Genomic DNA, 18970 nt, shown 5'->3' with positions numbered 1-18970 from the left:
TATATATATAGCACCCTGATGTTTAGGCAGGGTGGCTATTACATTTACCTGCCAAGTGATAGTTGCCTTGGCCACTTGATAGGAGGTCAATTGATTTCACCCTTATTCTGGAATTGCTGCACTTCTCTCTTTTTTCACTAGATGGCCGGGTATTTCGTGGCATCAGATAAGACAAGGGCATTGCAAGGACAGATTACGAATGAATGGGGTGTCTCAGCCAATGGGCAGGGATTTTCTTGGGTCCCTTGGCCTGCTGAGAGAGCCTATTTATTTGGGTGGAGTCAGGTGATCAGTGTTCTGTGCCACCTAGACGTCTGTTTGGGTGGACGTGTGTTGTTTTCCCCCGGGCTGCTAGGCCAGAGACCTGAGGCCTATTCCGGGGACATCTGACTGTTAGGCCATCTGAGGGACTATCCAGAAGCAAGAGAGCAGTGAAGGGTTGGGATTGCTGCTTGCAGTCCAAACAGAAGTAACGCTCCTGCCGGCCGGAGAAATGGCCATGGTCGGAGGTAGAGGGGAAGCTGTCGCCACTAAGGGACCATGCACCTTATTACCAGGGACCACTGTGAGTAGCTGAAGCAAGTACCAGAGCAGTATTCTCACCAACTGGGGACGGTGAAGAATTGGGAAACTTCAGCAGATGTCAAGCCAGGGACTCAGCTAGAGGAAGTGACGCTTGCAGAGCATTATTGTGTGCCAAGCCAGGGGCCAAGCAGGCCAGTGGGGTGAAGCTTGAAGAGTATCTGTGAGTGCCAAGCTAGGGACCCAGCAGGGACATGGGGGGGGTGGGGGGGTGACACTTGAGGAAGATATTCAGTGAGAAGATTAAAAGAGCTCAGGAGATCCAGTGGCAGTGGATCAGTAGGTCTAGGTGATAGACTGGGAGCTCAGTTGAGTGAAGACCTACAATAGGAGATTGCAGAAAAAGTGAAGAAGTTAATTACAACCTTGAAACTGTTCAGATTGTTGCCATAGGAGATAGCGTTCCTACTCATGCAGATTTGGCTGGATGCCTTTCCTGCATGGCTTTCTGCCTATAGAAGTCTCGGAGTCTGCTAATTAACATTGCAACTACTTAAGGGTGTCCTGGTCCCAACCCTCTCTCCCACAGTTCTGTTCAAGAGACAATAAATCTCTTTGCATTCAAGAAGTGTCTGGTGCCCATTAATCCACCTTGCATCAAACCCACCATGCCTTGTAACCCACTCTACATATGTAGGATGTCAGCTGTTCCTAACCCGAAGTTCACCATTAGGCCTCAGGGGCCCCGGGTCCTCGATATATATATATATATATATATATATATATATATATATATACACACAAAGTGAAATTTCTTTTCTGGGAAACACGTTAAGTCAAGTCGCCACCCCTCCACCTGATTTGTTGTATTACAATACTCATTGTGTCAATCAATAGCAGGGATGGCCAAATCTGCGTCACTACTAGGGATGAGCCAAACACCCCTCTGGTTCAGTTCGCAGCAGAACATGCAAAAAGTTTGTTGGAACACGCGAACACCGTTAAAGGCTATGGGACACAAACGTGAAAAAACAAAAGTGCTAATTTTAAAGGCTTGGGACCCCGGTCCTGCCCCAGGGGACAATCAATGCAAATAAAAGTTTTAAAAACGGTCGTTTTTTCGGGAGCAATGATTTTAAAGATGCTGAAAGTGAAACAATAAAAATGAAATATTTCTTTCAATATCGTGCGTGGGGGGTGTCTATAGTATGCCTGAAAATTGGCACAGTTTTCCCATGTTTAGAACAATACCACAGCAAAATGACATTTCTAAAGGAAAAAAATTCATGTAATGTATTGTCGGGTCCCGGCAATATACATGAAAATCATTGAGAAAAACGGCATGGGTCCGTCCCCCCCCGCCAGCCCATTACTAGGCCCTTTGGGTCTGTTATGGATATTAAGGGGAACCTCGCACCCAAATTTTTTTAAAAATGGCGTGGGGGGCCCCGAGGCACTATATACTCTGAACAGAAGTATATATACCAGGGATATGCAATTAGCGGACTTCCAGCTGTTGCAGAACTACAAGTCCCATGAGGCATAGCAATACTCTGACAGCCAAAAGCATGACACCCAGAGGCAGAAGCATGATGGGACTTGTAGTTTTGCAACAGCTGGAGGTCCGCTAATTGCAGATCCCTGATATGTACTATACAGCCTGCCCTATATACTCTGCAAAAAATTGGGCCTTATGTGTTGGTGGTACCAGAACTCTGTAAGCCCTTACAGTTACTCTTGGTGAGCGCAGGAACAGGCCCTGCTGTGAAATACTATATCAAAAATTGTAATTACATGCCCTGTTAAACAGGGGCAGAAAAATTGGGCCTTTGGTAGTGGTGGTGGTGGTGGTGCCACAACACTGTAAGCCCTCACAGTTACTCTTGGTGGGCACAGGAACGGGCCCTGCTATGAAATATTAGATCATGAATTGTAATTACATGCCCCTGTTAAACAGAGGCAGAAAAATTGGGCCTTTGGTGGTGGTGCCACAACACTGTAAGCCCTCACAGTTACTCATGGTGGGCGCAGGAACGGGCCCTGCTGTGAAATATTAGATCAAGAATTATAATTACATGCCCCTGTTAAACAGAGGCAGAAAAATTGGGCCTTTGGTGGTGGTGGTGGTGCCACAACACTGTAAGCCCTCACAGTTACTCTTGGTGGGCGCAGAAACGGGCCTTGCTGTGAAATATTAGATCACGAATTGTAATTACATGCCCCTGTTAAACAGGGACAGAAAAATTGGGCCTTAGGCAGTGGTGGTGGTGCCCTAAACCAAAAATATTGTTGGAAGCTAGCATCATCAAGATTGAGGAGGAATAGGATAGTCACTCAGCATAGGCAGTCTTCAAGGGATCCCACATTCATAGAAAAATCAATCAGTTACATCAGCATCAGGTGCTTGATAGCTGCTGATCCAAGACTGATTCATTTTTATGAATGTGAGCCTATCAAAGGAGTCTGTGGACAGGCGCACTCTATGATCTGTTACAAACCCTCCAGCAGCACTAAATGTGCGTCTGGAAAGAACGCTGGATGCAGGACAGGCCAGTAGCTAAATTGCATATTGAGCAAGTTCTGGCCAGTGGTCTATCCTCAAGACCAGTAACCCAGTGGATGGTCTGTTGGAAAGGTCTCCAAGTCTGCTCCTGCCCCTAGATATCCCTGCACCATGTAATGCAGACACTTGATGGTTACTTGAACCGATAAGACCTTGGCGCTGAGAACTGAAAAATTGTCTAGAGGCTCTTCCTCTGACTGAACGAATCCTCAGTAACACGTTGTCCAGCACCAGGAAACTGTAACCTCCCAGGGTCTGGAAACACATTGCACAAACCTTTCTTCAAGGCCTCCTGAAGATGTTTCATCCTCTGCTCCCTCTGCGAAGGCAGGATGAGTTCTACAACCTTACCCTTGTAACGTAGATCAAGAAGGGTTGCCAGCCAGTAATGATCCCTCTCCTTGATACCACAAATCCTAGGGTCCTTTCGCAGGCTTTTCAGAACCAGGGAGGCCATGCAGCGTAAGTTTGCAGAGGCATTTGATTCTGAGTCCTCTGGGTCACTAAGGATCACATGATCCGTAACAACCTCCTCCCAGCCACGTACAACTCCTTGGGTTTCTGGGGACTGAAAACCATCTCTTGAAGACTGCTGCTGAGTGTTATCCTGCACGTCCATCCTGACACAATCCTCCTCCTCCTCTTCTTCCTGTGTGTTTGGTGGGCCCGCAGGAATACTATCTGGATAAAGGGGGCCTTGAGAGGTAAGGAAGTCCTTCTCTTCCTCCCACTGTTCTGCCTCAAGTGCCCTGTCCATTATTCCATGAAGCGTGTGCTCCAACAGGAAGACAAGAGGGACAGTATCACTGATGCATGCATTGTCGCTGCTCACCATCCTCCTGGCCTCCTCAAATGATGACAGGACAGTGCATGCATCCTTGATCAGTAGCCACTGTCGTGGCGAAAAAAAGCCAAGCTCCCCTGACCCTGTCCTTGTGCCATACTTACACAGGTACTCATTGATGGCCCTCTGCTGTGAGTGCAGCTGCTGCAGCATTGCCAACGTTGAGTTCCACCTGGTGGGCATGTCACAAATGAGGCGGTTGGTGGGCAGGTTGCATTCCCTTTGAATGTCAGCCAGCCGAGCACTGGCATTGTATGACTGGCGGAAATGACCACAGACTTTTCTGGCCTGCCTCTGGAGATCCTGTAAGCCTGGGTACTTGCTCAAGAACAGCTGCACCACCAAATTCAGGACGTGTGCCAAACACGGGACATGAGTCAAGTGTCCCTGTGGGAGGGCGGAGAGAAGGTTGGTGCCATTGTGGCATACAACCATTCCTGGCTGAAGCTGGCGTGGCGTCAACCACCTCTGAGCCTGCCCTTGCAGAGCTGACAGAATCTCTGCCCCAGTGTGGCTCCTGTCCCCTAAGCAGACCAACTCAAGCATCGCATGGCATCTTTTTGCCTGAGTGCATGCGTAGGCCCCTGAACGCTTATGAAGCATCGCTGGTTCAGACAACAAATTTGCAGAAGAGGCCATAGAGGAAGAAGAAGAGGAGGTGATGGAGGAGAGAGCTGTGGCAGAATCACCACTAGCATTTTGGAGGCGTGGTGGCGGAACAAGCTCCAACAATACTGAACCCTGCCCTGCATCCTTCCCAGCTGCCAGCGTAGTTACCCAGTGCGGCGTGAAGGAAAGGTAACATCCCTGCCCATGCCTGCTAGACCATGAGTCAGCGGTAATATGCAACTTATTGCTGGTGGCCCCTGTCCAACGAGGCCAAAACATTGCCTTCCACATGCCAGTACAGAGCCGGAATGGCCTTCCGTGAAAAGAAATGGCGTTTTGGAACCTGCCATTGAGGTACAGAACATTCCACAAATTCACGAAAGGGGCAGAGCCTACCAGCTGAAAAGGCAGCAGTTGCAGTGCTGGCAATTTGGCCAAGCTAGCATTAAGACGCTGAGCATGTGGATGGCTGGGACTGAATTTCTTTTTACGCACATGGGGTAGGGAAATTTTCCTGCTAAATCAGATGGAGGTGTACTGATAGCAGATTGGCAGCAAGTACTTGGGACACCTATTGCTATACCTTACATAGTTACATAGTAGGCGAGGCTGAAAAAAGACACAAGTCCATCAAGTCCAACCTATGTGTGATAATGTGTCAGTATTACATTGTATATCCCTGTATGTTGCGGTCATTCAGGTGCTTATCTAATAGTTTCTTGAAGCTATCGATGCTCCCCGCTGAGACCACCGCCTGTGGAAGGGAATTCCACATCCTTGCCGCTCTTACAGTAAAGAACCCTCTATGTAGTTTAAGGTTAAACCTCTTTTCTTCTAATTTTAATGAGTGGCCACGAGTCTTGTTAAACTCTCTTCTGCAAAAAAGTTTAATTTCTATTGTAGGGTCACCAGTACGGTATTTGTATATTGAAATTATATCCCCTCTCAAGCGTCTCTTCTCCAGAGAGAATAAGTTCAGTGCTCGCAACCTTTCCTCATAACTAAGATCCTCCAGACCCTTTATTAGCTTTGTTGCCCTTCTTTGTACTCGCTCCATTTCCAGTACATCCTTCCTGAAGACTGGTGCCCAGAACTGGACAGCATACCCTAGGTGCGGCCAGACCAGAGTCTTGTAGAGCGGGAGAATTATCGTTTTATCTCTGGAGTTGATCCCCTTTTTAATGCATGCCAATATTCTGTTTGCTTTGTTAGCAGCAGCTTGGCATTGCATGCCATTGCTGAGCCTATCATCTACTAGGACCCCCAGGTCCTTTTAGATCCTAGATTCCCCCACAGGTTCTCCCCCCAGTGTATAGATTGCATTCATATTTTTGCCACCCTAATGCATTATTTTACATTTTTCTACATTGAACCTCATCTGCCATGTAGTTGCCCACCCCATAAATTTGTTCAGATCTTTTTGCAAGGTTTCCACATCCTGCGCAGAAGTTCTTGCCCTGCTTAGCTTAGTATCGTCTGCAAATACAGAGATTGAACTGTTTATCCCATCCTCCAGGTCGTTAATGAACAAATTAAATAGGATTGGTCCCAGCACAGAACCCTGGGGAACCCCGCTACCCACCCCTGACCATTCCGAGTACTCCCCATTTATCACCACCCTCTGAACTCGCCCTTGTAGCCAGTTTTCAACCATATACTCACCCTATGGTCCATGCCAATGGACCTTATTTTGTACAGTAAACGTTTATGGGGAACTGTGTCAAATGCTTTTGCAAAATCCAGATACACCACGTCTACGGGCCTTCCTTTATCTAGATGGCAACTCACCTCCTCATAGAAGGTTAGTAGCTTGGTTTGGCAAGAACGATTCTTCATGAATCCATGCTGATTACTGCTAATGATATCGTTCTCATTACTAAAATCTTGTATATAGTCCCTTATCATCCCCTCCAAGAGTTTACATACTATTGATGTTAGGCTAACTGGTCTGTAATTCCCAGGGATGTATTTTGGGCCCTTTTTAAATATTGGTGCTACATTGGCTTTTTTCCAATCAGCTGGTACCATTCCAGTCAGTAGACTGTAAAAATTAGGAACAACGGTCTGGCAATCACTTGGCTGAGTTCCCTAAGTACCCTCGGATGCAAGCCATCTGGTCCCGGTGATTTATTAATGTTAAGTTTCTCAAGTCTAATTTTAATTCTGTCCTCTGTTAACCATGGAGGTGCTTCCTGTGTTGTGTCATGAGGATAAACACTGCAGCTTTGGTTACTGAAGCCCCCCGATTCACTCGTGAAGACTGAGGAGAAGAATAAATTTAATACCTTCATTATCTCCCCATCCTTTGTAACCAGATGTCCTTCCTCATTCTTTATGGGGCCAATATGGTCTGTCCTCCCTTTTTTACTGTTTACATACTTAAAGAATTTCTTGGGATTTTTTTTGCTCTCCTCCGCTATGTGTCTTTCATGTTCTATCTTAGCCGTCCAAATTGCACCCTTACATTTCTTGTTGCATTCTTTATAAAGTCTGAATGCTGAGGATGATCCCTCAACCTTGTATTTTTTGAAGGCCTTCTCCTTTGCTTTTATATGCATTTTTACATTGGAGTTAAGCCATCCAGGACTTTTGTTCGCTCTTTTAAATGTATTACCCAATGGGATACATTGGCTAATGCCCTTATTTAATATACTCTTAAAGCAAACCCATTTCTCCTCCGTATTCTTTGTTCCTAATATTTTATTCCAATTTATGCCTTTTAGCAAGGTTTGTAGTTTAGGGAAGTTGGCTCTTTTGAAATTCAGTGTCTTTGTATTCCCTTTATGTTTCCTATTTGTGTGATTTACACTTAAACTAATTGACCTGTGATCGCTGTTACTTAAATTGCCCCGTATTTCCACATCCGTGATCAGGTCTGTATTGTTGGTAATCAGTGGATCCAGTAATGTTTTATTTCTAATAGGTGCGTCTACCATCTGACCCATAAAATTGTCCTGCAAGACATTAAGGAACTGGCGAGCCTTAAATGAATATGCAGTTCCTTCCGCCCAGTCTATGTCTGGATAATTAAAATCCCCCATTATGATAACACTTCCCATCCTTGCTGCTAATCCAAATTGTGATAGGAGATCTGTCTCCACTTCCTCCCTCAGGTTAGGGGGCCTATAGCATACTCTCAGTATTATTTTCCCCTTAGCTTCATCCCTTTGGAGCTCTACCCATAAGCATTCCACCTCCTCCCTAGCTCCCTCAGTGATGTCATCTCTCACATTCACTTGTACATTATTCTTGATATATAGGCATACCCCTCCCCCCTTTTTACCCTCTCTATCCTTGCGGTAAAGGGTATACCCTTGAATGTTTGCCAGCCAATCATGAGAGCTGTTGAACCAGGTCTCTGAAATTCCCACAAAATCCAAATCCTCCTCGTACAACAGTATCTCTAGTTCACCCATCTTGTCCGCCATGCTCCTGGCATTGGTGAACATGCCACATAGTTTAGACCGGTCACATATTGTCCTCGTATTGGGTGTTTTGAGATTGCAACTAGGACTTGCTACTATACTTACCTTGTGTTTTTGTGCTTTGGTCAACCTAGCACTAATGCCCCCAATACTACCCTCTGGAATATCTTCCGTGCTGACTATCTCTACCTCTGCCTCATTCCTCTCAGTGCAGGTTTTTGAGAGGACTGGAGGTATAGTGGGGTTGGAGATCCCAGATGAGGAGCAAGGAGAAGTCCGCCTTTTTCTTTGATGTGGATCTTTCAAGTGCTATTGCCAACGGACTGCATGGATTGCTTGATCCGCTTCAGACATAGGTTGCAAACAGCAACGGTGCGATCTGCTGCATATGTGTCAAAAAAGGCCTACACCAAAGAACTTTTCAAAATCAGCGGGGAGTCAGCGGCGCCCTGCACCTGCGGAGCTCTGCGGTGTGATGCAGTAGGGTGGCTGCCCTTAAGCTGCCCCCTAGAGGACATCCTGCCTCGTTGGAGTTGTGCCTCTTCCTCTCTTCTATCAGGCACCCAAGTAGAGTCAGTGACCTCATCATCCCCTCCCTCCTCGTGACTGGAGCAATTTTGGCAGTATGCTGCGGCTGGGGGAACATGAATGCCAGTTTCTTGTCCTTGGGCACCCCCTCTCTCTAGGCTCATGTTACTCCCTTTCTCAACCTGGAGCCAACATCGGAGCCTTCTAATTGCTGCGCATCCTCAATTAGAATGTACCGACACTGTGGTTGAATATTCCGGGGACTCCTCCGTGCATGATGGTGGGGCTACGAAAGGAGTGACTGTGGAATAGGCCGCTTTGGCAGCTGCATTGGAACGCACACTATTCTCTGAGCCTGGGTGACAGAGGATGAGGAGGATGAGGACGGCTTTGTTATCCACTCCACCAACTCTTCTGCATGTTCTGGCTCAATAACAGCAGCAAAAAAAAAATGGACAAGCGTGCCCCACGGCCACCTAAAGAGGATGCACCATGTCCACGACCAGCACTGTTGACTGTAGACACAGAGCCTGCTTGCCCTCTTTTAGTGGCCTGTGAGCATCTGCCTCTCCTTGGTGGCCTTCCGGACATGATGTATATTTTGTTTTGCAACACTACACTGCACTGTATTGTGTACTGTGTACACCACCAGAAAAGTAGTAGCAACTGCACTAAGGTTGCACTGTATTGTGTACTGTGTACACCACCAGAAAAGTAGTAGCAACTGCACTACGGTTGCACTGTATTGTGTACTGTGTACATCACCAGAAAAGTAGTAGCAACTGCACTATGGTTGCACTGTACTGTGTACTGTGTACACCACCAGAAAAGTAGTAGCAACTGCACTACAGCTGCACTGTATTGTGTACACCACCAGAAGTGTAGTAGCAACTGCAGTACGGCTGTACTGTATTGTGTAATGTGTACACCACCAGAAAAGTAGTAGCAACTGCACTACGGGTGAACTGTATTGTGTACTGTGTACACCACCAGAAGTGTAGTAGCAACTGCACTACGGCTGCACTGTATTGTATACTGTGTACACCACCAGAAATGTAGCAGCAACTGCACTACGGCTGCATATATATATATATATATATATATATATATATATATACTCAGCAGCATCCAGTATATGTATGTATATATATATATATATATATATATATATATATATATATATATATATATATATATATTATATTACACCGGCTGAAGTATATTAGAAATAGTACACCACGGAATGCACTGTAGATATAGGCTACACTGGATGCTGCAGAGTATATAAATATATATACAGTATACAGACAGTGAAACTAGGAACCTTCACCTCGGAAACCCGGGCAGTCTCCTGTGGAGTCCCTCAAGGCTCACCCTTGTCACCAATACTATTCAACATCTACATCCGCCCACTTCTCAATATCATCAGGAAAACCGATCTCTGCTTCCACTCATACGCTGACGACACCCAACTCTACCTTCGCATCAACGGACAAAAAGACCTTCATCAGCAATTACAGAAATGCCTCACTTTAATAGATGACTGGATGACAAGTAGCTCCCTCAAACTCAACGGTTCAAAAGCAGAACTTCTTCTCCTTCAAGCTAACAAAAATTCCACAACAAAGACTCCGTGGACACCTCCCACCATCCTCGGACAGACCATCTCTCCAAGCACCAAAGCCAAGAGCCTCGGAGTCATTTTCGACTCAGGAATGACAATGGATGCACAAATAGGATCAGTGGTGAGCGGATCCCACCATCTCCTCCGCCAGCTACGCAGACTAATCCCCTTCATCCCAGAAGAGGACAAAGCGGCAGTTGTGGGAACAATCATCAATTCCCGACTCGACTACGCAAATTCCCTCTACGTAGGACTTCCCCAATATCAGCTTGCGCGCTTACAACTCATCCAAAACACGGCGGCAAGACTGTTAACAGGAAAAAAACCCTGGGAATCCATCTCCCCATCCCTAAAGAGCCTACACTGGCTAACCGTGAAGAATCGGATCACATTCAAGACCCTCTGCCTCACCCACAAATGTATACAAGGAAATGCTCCGCTATATCTCCGGGAGAAAATAAAACACTACACACCGAATCGCAGTCTTCGATCAGCCAACCAAAACCTCCTTATCATTCCCAAATACCGCTACAAAGCAAAGGGAGAACGAAGATTCGCAGTCCAAGGACCCCGACTATGGAATGCTCTTCCTACCAACATCCGCATGGAAGAAAACCACCAGGCCTTCAGGAAAAAACTAAAGACCTTCCTCTTCTAACAAGCTGACAACAGAGAATGTTTCTCAGCGCCTTGAGGCGATTCAGTTCGCATTTGCTGCGCTTTACAAATCATTCATTCATTCATTCATTCATATACTAGACTATCTGTATGTATATATATATATATATATATTACCAGATATTAAGGGGAACCCTGCACCAATTTAAAAAAATGGCGTAGGGGTCCCCCCCAAAATTCATACCAGACCCTTATCCGAGCATGCAACCTGGCAGGCCGCAGGAAAAGGGGGGGGGACGAGAGAGTGCCCCCCCTTCTGAACTGTACCAGGCCACATGCCCTCAACATGGTTAGGGTGCTTTGGGGTCCCCAAAGCAGCTTGTCCCCATGTTAATGGGGACAAGGGCCTCATCCCCACAACCCTTGCCCGGTGGCTGTAAGGGTCTACGGGCCGGAGGCTTATCAGAATCTGGAAGCCCCCTTTAACAAGGGGACCCCCAGATCCCGCCCCCCCTATTTGAATTGGTAACGGGTACTTTGTACCCCTGCCAGTTCACAAAAAAAGTGTCAAAAGTACTAAAAAAGACACTTTGGGACAAGGACTTTATTAGAAAAAATTAAAAATGTCCTGCGATGTAAATAAATCTCACGTCGCCCGATGAACTGAAAAAAGAAAGAGGGAAAAAAATGCAATAGCTCCGCCTCCATGGGAGGCTCCCGTCGAGTGACGCTTCTTCTTGATAACAGCTGTTATATAGCTAAGGGCGGTGCCACCCGGTGATGCAAATGGGTGACCCCGCCCCCCTCTGACACCACGTGACATCAGAGAAAGGCGGAGTCACTAATTTACATCACCAGGTGGCACCGCCCTCAGCTATATAACAGCTGTCATTGAGAAAGAGCGTCTCTCGACAGGAGCCTCCCATGGAGGCGTAGCTGTTGCGTTTTTTTCTTTTTTCAGTTCGTCGGGCGGCGTGAGATGGATTTACATCACAGGACATTTTTATTTTTTTATTTTTTAATAAAAGACTTGTCCCAAAGTGTCTCCTGTCTTTTTTACTATTTTTGTCACTTTTTTTGTGAATTGGTAGGGGTACAATGTACCCGTTACCAATTCACATGGGGGGGGCGGGATCTGGGGGACCCCTTGTTAAAGCGGGCTTCCAGATTCTGATAAGTAGCGTGGTGATCGGGGATCCGGTGTGTCCCTCGGGACACAGCTGTTCCCCGATGGGGGTAATGAGTGGTTAGTGGAGCGTGGGCAGCAGCATGACTGGCTGTATCCAGTCTCGGGGGCGCGCAGCATGGCGATTGGGGCTGAGGCTTTTCCCTTGGATACAGCCCAGCTCCGATCAGGGTAAAGAGCCACTGAGGCTCTTTATCACGTGACCGGCTGTGTCCAATCACAGATGGTCACTAAATGTGTGTAACTGCTCTTGCTGGGTTCAGTGTGAGGAGGAGATCAGCTAACAGTGAGTTACACATCACTGTACCCTACCGTATATGTACTACTGTGCCCAGATTGCCCCCCCTAAAAAAGAGGACCTGTCATCAGGAGTACCTGTCATCTAGTACCTGTCCATCATGAGTACCTGTCATCAGGAGTACCTGTCATCAGGAGTACCCGGCACCAGAGTACCCATCACCAGAGTACCCGCCACCTCACCAGAGTACCCGCCACCTCACCAGAGTACCTGCCACCAGAGTACCCGCCACCTCACCAGAGTACCCGCTACCAGAGTACCCGCCTCCAGAGTACCCGCCACCTCACCAGAGTACCTGCCAGAGTACCCGCCACCTTACCAGAGTACCCGCCACCAGAGTACCCGCCACCAGAGTACCGCCACCAGAGTACCCGCCACCTCACCAAAGTACCCGCCACCAGAGCAACTGCCACCAGAGTACCCACCACCTCATCAGAGTACCTGCCACCAGAGTACCTGCCACCTCATCAGAGTACCTGCCACCTCATCAGAGTACCTGCCACCAGAGTACCCACCACCAGAGTACCCGCCACCTCATCAGAGTACCCACCACCAGAGTACCTGTCACCAGAGTACCCACCATACAGCTACTATGTCCAGAAAGGTATACACTCCAGTAGAGGCATATCATATTCTGAGTATGACCGATGAGAGCAACGGTGAGCTCTCACTGCCCAGTTCTAATTCCGATTCTGGTTCGGAATAAGAGCCCCCCGAAGGCAGCACATCAGGATCTGAATCAGAGGAGGAAGCAGTCTGTCCAAAAAGAAGACGTTCTGAACACCAGGCAGCTACCAGCAGTGCCAACGGCGCTAGACCCAAGGAGGACAGGCCCAGTACAAGCGCTGCTAGACCCTAAGAGGAAAGGCCCAGTACAAGTGCACGCTAAAGAATTAGGGCCCAAACCCAGCTTCCAGATGCCTTGGCAAACCCATTGTGGCTGCCTTCTAGCACAGAGTCAGCCACGATCCCCCTTTCACAGCACAGCCAGGTGTGCAGGTCAACACTGCAGGTCTTTCCCAAATAGATTTTTTACATTTATTTTTCCCTGACGAATTAGTTCAAGGCATCATGGACCCAACCAATCTTTTTGCCCAACAATTTATTGCAAACAACCCCAGCTTAAGCTATGCCCGCCCTTTTGAATGGAGACCCCTAACAGTGGAGGAGCTTAAATTGTTTTTAGGCCTAATGCTCAACATGGGGCTTACAAAAAAAAGCTGAGTTAGACTTACCGGTAACTCCTTTTCTGAGAGTCTTCCAGGACAGCCCATGAGACCTTGGGCTCCTCCTACCAGGACAGGAAACACGTTACCCCCACCAGATAAAAGGGCGGTCCTCCAGGCCCATGTCAGTCTTCTCAAGAACCGTAGGACCCTGCAAAACATATGCATAATACACATAACTTCAGACATAACCGGGTGGGAATCCGGCTGTCCTGGAAGACTCTCAGAAAAGGAGTTACCGGTAAGTCTAACTCAGCTTTTCTCCAAGCTTCTTCCAGGACAGCCCATGAGACGATGAGCCAGAACGTACCAGAACTTACCAGGCTAGGGAGGGACAACTGGCTGAAGGACCTTACGACCAAACGCCTGCTCCTGAGCTGATAGGAGATCCAGGCAATATTTAATGAAGGTCGAGTAACTGGACCATGTGGCAGCCCTGCAAATTTGTTCCGGTGAGGCACCAGCCCTCTCAGCGCAAGACGTAGACAAGGCTCTAGTTGAGTGCGCAGTAACAAAAGGTGTAGAAACCTCCCTAATTTTGTAAGCTTCAGAGATGACTTGCTTTATCCATCTAGCCAATGTGGCTTTAGATGCACTATTCCCCTTGTGAACTCCAGAAAAGAGGACAAATAAGCCATCAGTTTTCCTAAAGGTCTTGGTGACTTCAAGATAGACTAAGAGAATCCTTTTTACATCTAGAAAACTAAATTTTCTTTCTAGGTCGCCCTGTGGCGAACTACAGAAGGTTGGCAGTACAATGTCCTGAGATCGGTGGAATGCACTTGCCACCTTGGGCAAAAAACCTGGATCGGTTCGTAAAACAACTCGATCCTCAAAAATCGTGAGGAAGGGCTCCCTTACTGATAGGGCCTGTAGCTCACTTACCCTACGAGCTGAGGTAACAGCTATAAGGAACACAGTCTTTAATGTAAGTAACTTAACTGACATACTTCCCAGGGGCTCAAACGGAAATTCTACCAGAGTTTGAAGTACTAGGGCAGGTCCCAAGTTGGACAATTTCTCACCACTACTGGTCTGGCCCTAGAGATAGATTTGAAAAATCTGGCTATAGTGGGATTTTCCAGGAGAGAAAACTGGAGGAACACACTAATAGCTGCAGCCTGTACCTTTAAGGTACTAACTGAAAGACCTTTGTCGACACCCTCTTGGAAAAATTCCAAAATAGACGGAATATCATGAGTTAATCTTTCATTTTCAGATAACCATAAATTAAACTTTTTCCAAACTTTGGAATAAATGGCTCTAGTGACCGGCTTCCTACAATTTATGAGAGTCTTGACTACCTTGTCAGAGAACCCCTGGGCGCTCAGTATCTTTTCTTCAGATACCAGGCCGTCAAGTTTAAGGAAACCACCTGCAGGTGTGATACTGGACCCTGCAATAATAAGTCTTCTCTTTTCGGGAAGACTCCACGGAGTCTCCGAAACCAGAGATTGTAGCAGGGAAAACCATGGCCTCTTGGGCCAAAATGGGGCAATTAGAATGAGATCCGTCTCCTCTAGCAAAAACTTCCGGAGGACTTCTGGAATCGGTCTGATTGGCGGGAAGGCATAGCATAGGCCTGGAGGCCACGGGCTTGCCAGAGCATCAATCCCCAAGGCTTGGTCTGCCGGGTTCATGGAAAAGAATGTCTTCGTCTTGCGGTTGTTTCGGTTTGCGAACAAATCCACTACGGGATAACCCCATCTCCTGGTGAGGTCTGCAAAGACTACGGGATGAAGGGATCAGTTGTCTCAGTCTATCCTGTGAGGGCTGAGATAATCTGCCAGGCAATTGTTTGTCCCCTTCAGGTGTACAGCCGAAATTGAAGCTAGATTCCCCTCTGCCCATGAAGGGAGCTCCTGGGCAATGGACTGAAGCATCCGGCTTCTCGTGCCTCCCTGCTTGTTGATATACGTGACTGTCGCGATATTGTCTGAGAATTTGGAGGTTGTGACCTTTGATCTCCATCTGAAAAGACTGCAGTGCTCTCTGGACTGCTAGCAGCTCTCTTTGATTGGATGAGGCCCTTGCCTCCCTCGAGGACCACTCTCCCTGTGCTACTGAATTGCTGAGGTGGGCCCCCCATCCCCAGGAACTCGCATCCGTGGTAATTCTTCGGGATATGGGAAAGGACCATGGGAGACCTCCTGCTAGGTGCTGGCAAGCTCTCCACCACCACAGGCTTCTTTTTATCCTGCCGGATCCTTGACTCCAGGGACCTTACGTCCCCGTCCCAGTTTCTTAATAGAAACATTTGAAACGGACGCTGACGGAGTTTCGCCCATGGTACCGCGGGAAAACATGAGGTTTAAAAGACCCACTGCCCTCGACACCTGTCTCAGAGAGACCGACTGGTTGGTCTGCAATGCTGACATAGTCTGGAACACTTTGGTAATCTTCTCCTGAGGAAGAAAAACTCTTTGGTTCACTGAGCAGAAATCGTAACCCAGACAAGTTACTTTCTGGGCCGGGATCAAGGACGATTTTTCTTTGTTTATCAGCCAGCCTAGGGACTGTAAGAAGTCCTGTACAGCCTGGAGATCCTCCAACAGCCTCTGGAATGATTTTGCCACTATTAGGAGGTCGTCCAAGTAAGGGATAACAGTTATCGCCTTTAACCTTAGGGGAGCCAGCGCTTCCCCCAAAACCTTCGTAAAGATGCGTGGGGCTGAGGAAAAAGACCGAAAGGGAGGGCCTGAAATTGAAAATGTCGGGTCCCCATACTTGTCTTCACTGCCAATCTCAAAAACTTTTGGAAGGCTGGATGGATAGGGATATGAAGATAGGCATCCCTTAAGTCCAACGTGGCCATAGAGCAGTTTGGGTATAGTAGGTTTTTGATTGTAAAAACCGTCTCCATACAGAAATGCTTGTATCTAATGGACTTGTTTAAGGTCCGGAGATTCAGGATAAGTCGAAACTTTCCCGACGGCTTTTTAACCACAAACACATGGGAATAGAATCCCTTGCCCTGCTCTGACTGTGGAACAGGAATCAGGACTTTTTGATCCAATAAGTCTCCGATCTGGAGACCCAGAGCCCTCGCTTTCTCTCGATCTTGTGAAGGAAAGGTGACCAACCATCGTTCTGATGGTTGGTGAACAAACTCCAGCCTGTACCCGTTGGTCACTAGGTCCAGGATGAAGGGGCTCGAAGTGACTGCTGCCCACTGTGGGATGAAGGCCCTCAATCTTCCTCCCACTGGGGAACACAAGTCACCTTGGCTTGGCGGGCTGTTGAGGAGGGTTAAACAGCACTCCCCCTTTGCCTCTGCCTTTGTGCCCAGTCCAGTGTTTTTTTGGCCTGCTGTCCTTTTCTCTAGGACTCTGTTGCCTGCCTTGGCCACGAAAAAAATTTCTGGCTGTCGGGATTCTCTTTTTCTCTGGAAACGCCTTTTTCTTATCAGCCAATGCGTTCCAGAGCCTCCTGCAGTCCTGGGCCAAATTAATGATCGCCTGTTAAGGGAAGCCCACAAAGGCGTAATTTGGAGGCTGGGTCCCCTGACCAGGTTTTAAGCCAGATGCTTCTCCTAGCCGAGTTCACTAAAGCCGAAGTCCTGGCCGACATTCTTACCGACTCTGCGGAAGAATCTGCCAAAAAGCTACAGCCTGAAAGAGGAGAGGAAAGGACTTCAAAATGTGCTCTCTCGAGGTACCCGCTGACAGGTGTGACTGAATCTGAGTCAACCAAACCTCCAGATTCCTGGACACACAAGTGGAGGCTAGAGCTGGCTTCAAGGTTCCCAACAGTTGAGTCCCAAGCTCTGTGGAGAAGGATATCCCCCCTCTTGTCCATCGGATCCTTAAGCATGCCCATATCATCGAACGCTAGGTCCGAATTTTTTGAAACCTTTGAAAGTGGTGCGTCCAGCTTCGGTTTTTTACTCCACAGCTGCGCAGTGTCCTCATCAAAAGGGAACCTTCTTTTTAGGTTACTAGAGAAGAAAGGTTTTCTCTACGGGTTATCCCATTCCAGTTTAACAGTATCACCCAATGAACTATGGACTGGAAAAACTCTAGGTTTTTTCTCATGCAATCCCTTATACATAAGATCATGTTTGGATAACTGAACCTCCTCCTCTTTCAATTCAAGGGTGGTATAGATAGCCTTTAACAAGTCATCCACATCCTCTACAGATAACTTAAATCTCGAACCTCAAGTGGATTCTCTATCCCTGGGCTCTATATCTGAGCCTGATTCTTCAGGGGAAGAACGGGAAAATCTGACCTCAGCCTCAGAGTCTTCACTCTCTGCCTGCTGCGGAGTGCTGACTGAAGCTCTCTGTGTGGACGGACCCTCTGCTGGGGTCTGGAGCTTGTCAATAAGTGTTCTAAAAGAACTAAAGGTGGACACAAGCTCGTCCCTAACAGAGGTTAGCATTTTCTGACAAGAGGCAACCGGGTCATCCTTTACAAGGCCATATATACAGCTGCGACAAACGGCTTTGCTCCATGAGGAGCTCAATTTGTTTGCGCACACCACACATTTCTTTTTAGGTGGCTGCGATTGAGTCTTGTGTTGGGTCTTGGTCTGTAAGACAAAAAGATAAGTGACCCCTAATGAGACTACAGCCACCGCGCCACTCTGAACCACCATGTGCAGGAGGGAGGAAATGTGTCCCCTTAACCCACTACTACAGAGAGGGGAGGGGGAGGGAACACTCACAGGGAAAGCAAGAGAGTGACATAACACTTCAGGCTTACCTGTGAGGTGCTGGTGTTGGGCGCATCGACTGCCTGTGTAGGAGTTGCAGATTGATCCATCCTGCCCCTTTTTGGCTTTCCACAGCCTGGCTGCTTTTACCAGAAAGACACCAGCGGCCAGTGTCTCCTGTTCGCGCCGTTTAAGGAGACTGGAACCGGCGTCTCCGGCGCCCGGCGATGACATCATATGCCCCAGACGTGACCTGCTCTCAGTACTTCCTGTGGGCCAGCTTGGAGCGCAGAAGCCCCGCCCCCTACTCGAGCGCCGCAGCTTCCTGCTTCTCCTCACACAACTAGCCACGCTGCCTGTGAGGAGAGGAACCGCTGCTTTCATAAGAAAAGCGCTATGGGAGCTGACACCATGCCAGTCCTGGCCCTCTCCAGGCACCGAGACACAGGAGACCGCAGCACAGCCAACCTCTCCAGCGGAGTGCTGCTACTGGCAGAGGAGAGGTTAGTGAAATGCCCCAAATAGCCCTATAGAGCCCCTGCTCATGAGACCTAGGACCAGGTTCCAGGAACATGTTACCCCCTGTCCGGAGGAAACACAAATAACTGACATGGGCCTGGAAGACCGCCCTTTTATCTGGTGGGGGTAACGTGTTTCCTGTCCTGGTAGGAGGAGCCCAAGGTCTCATGGGCTGTCCTAGAAGACGCTTGGAGAAAAATGAAGTGCATAAATATTGGTCGACCAACCCTATCCACCACATGTCAATTTTTTCATCGGTCATGACCAGGTCCCGATATGAAATTATAATGCGGTTCCTGCATTTTAGTGATAACTCACAGTGCCCCCCCCCCCCCCCCCGAAATCACCCAAA

At 47.9% G+C, this 18970-nt stretch overlaps 1 protein-coding gene across 1 annotated transcript in view; it reads right to left on the bottom strand.

Annotated features, from left to right (window-relative positions):
- Positions 1–18970, bottom strand: part of LOC141129349 (uncharacterized) — a 62440-nt gene that overhangs the window by 20860 nt on the left and 22610 nt on the right. The window lies entirely within an intron of this gene.

The sequence above is a fragment of the Aquarana catesbeiana genome, linkage group LG02, assembly GCF_042186555.1.
Source record: "Aquarana catesbeiana isolate 2022-GZ linkage group LG02, ASM4218655v1, whole genome shotgun sequence".
Taxonomy (NCBI): Eukaryota; Metazoa; Chordata; class Amphibia; order Anura; family Ranidae; genus Aquarana; species Aquarana catesbeiana.
The sequence above is the reverse complement of the archived record's forward strand: the minus strand, read 5'-3'. Positions and strand labels throughout refer to the sequence as shown.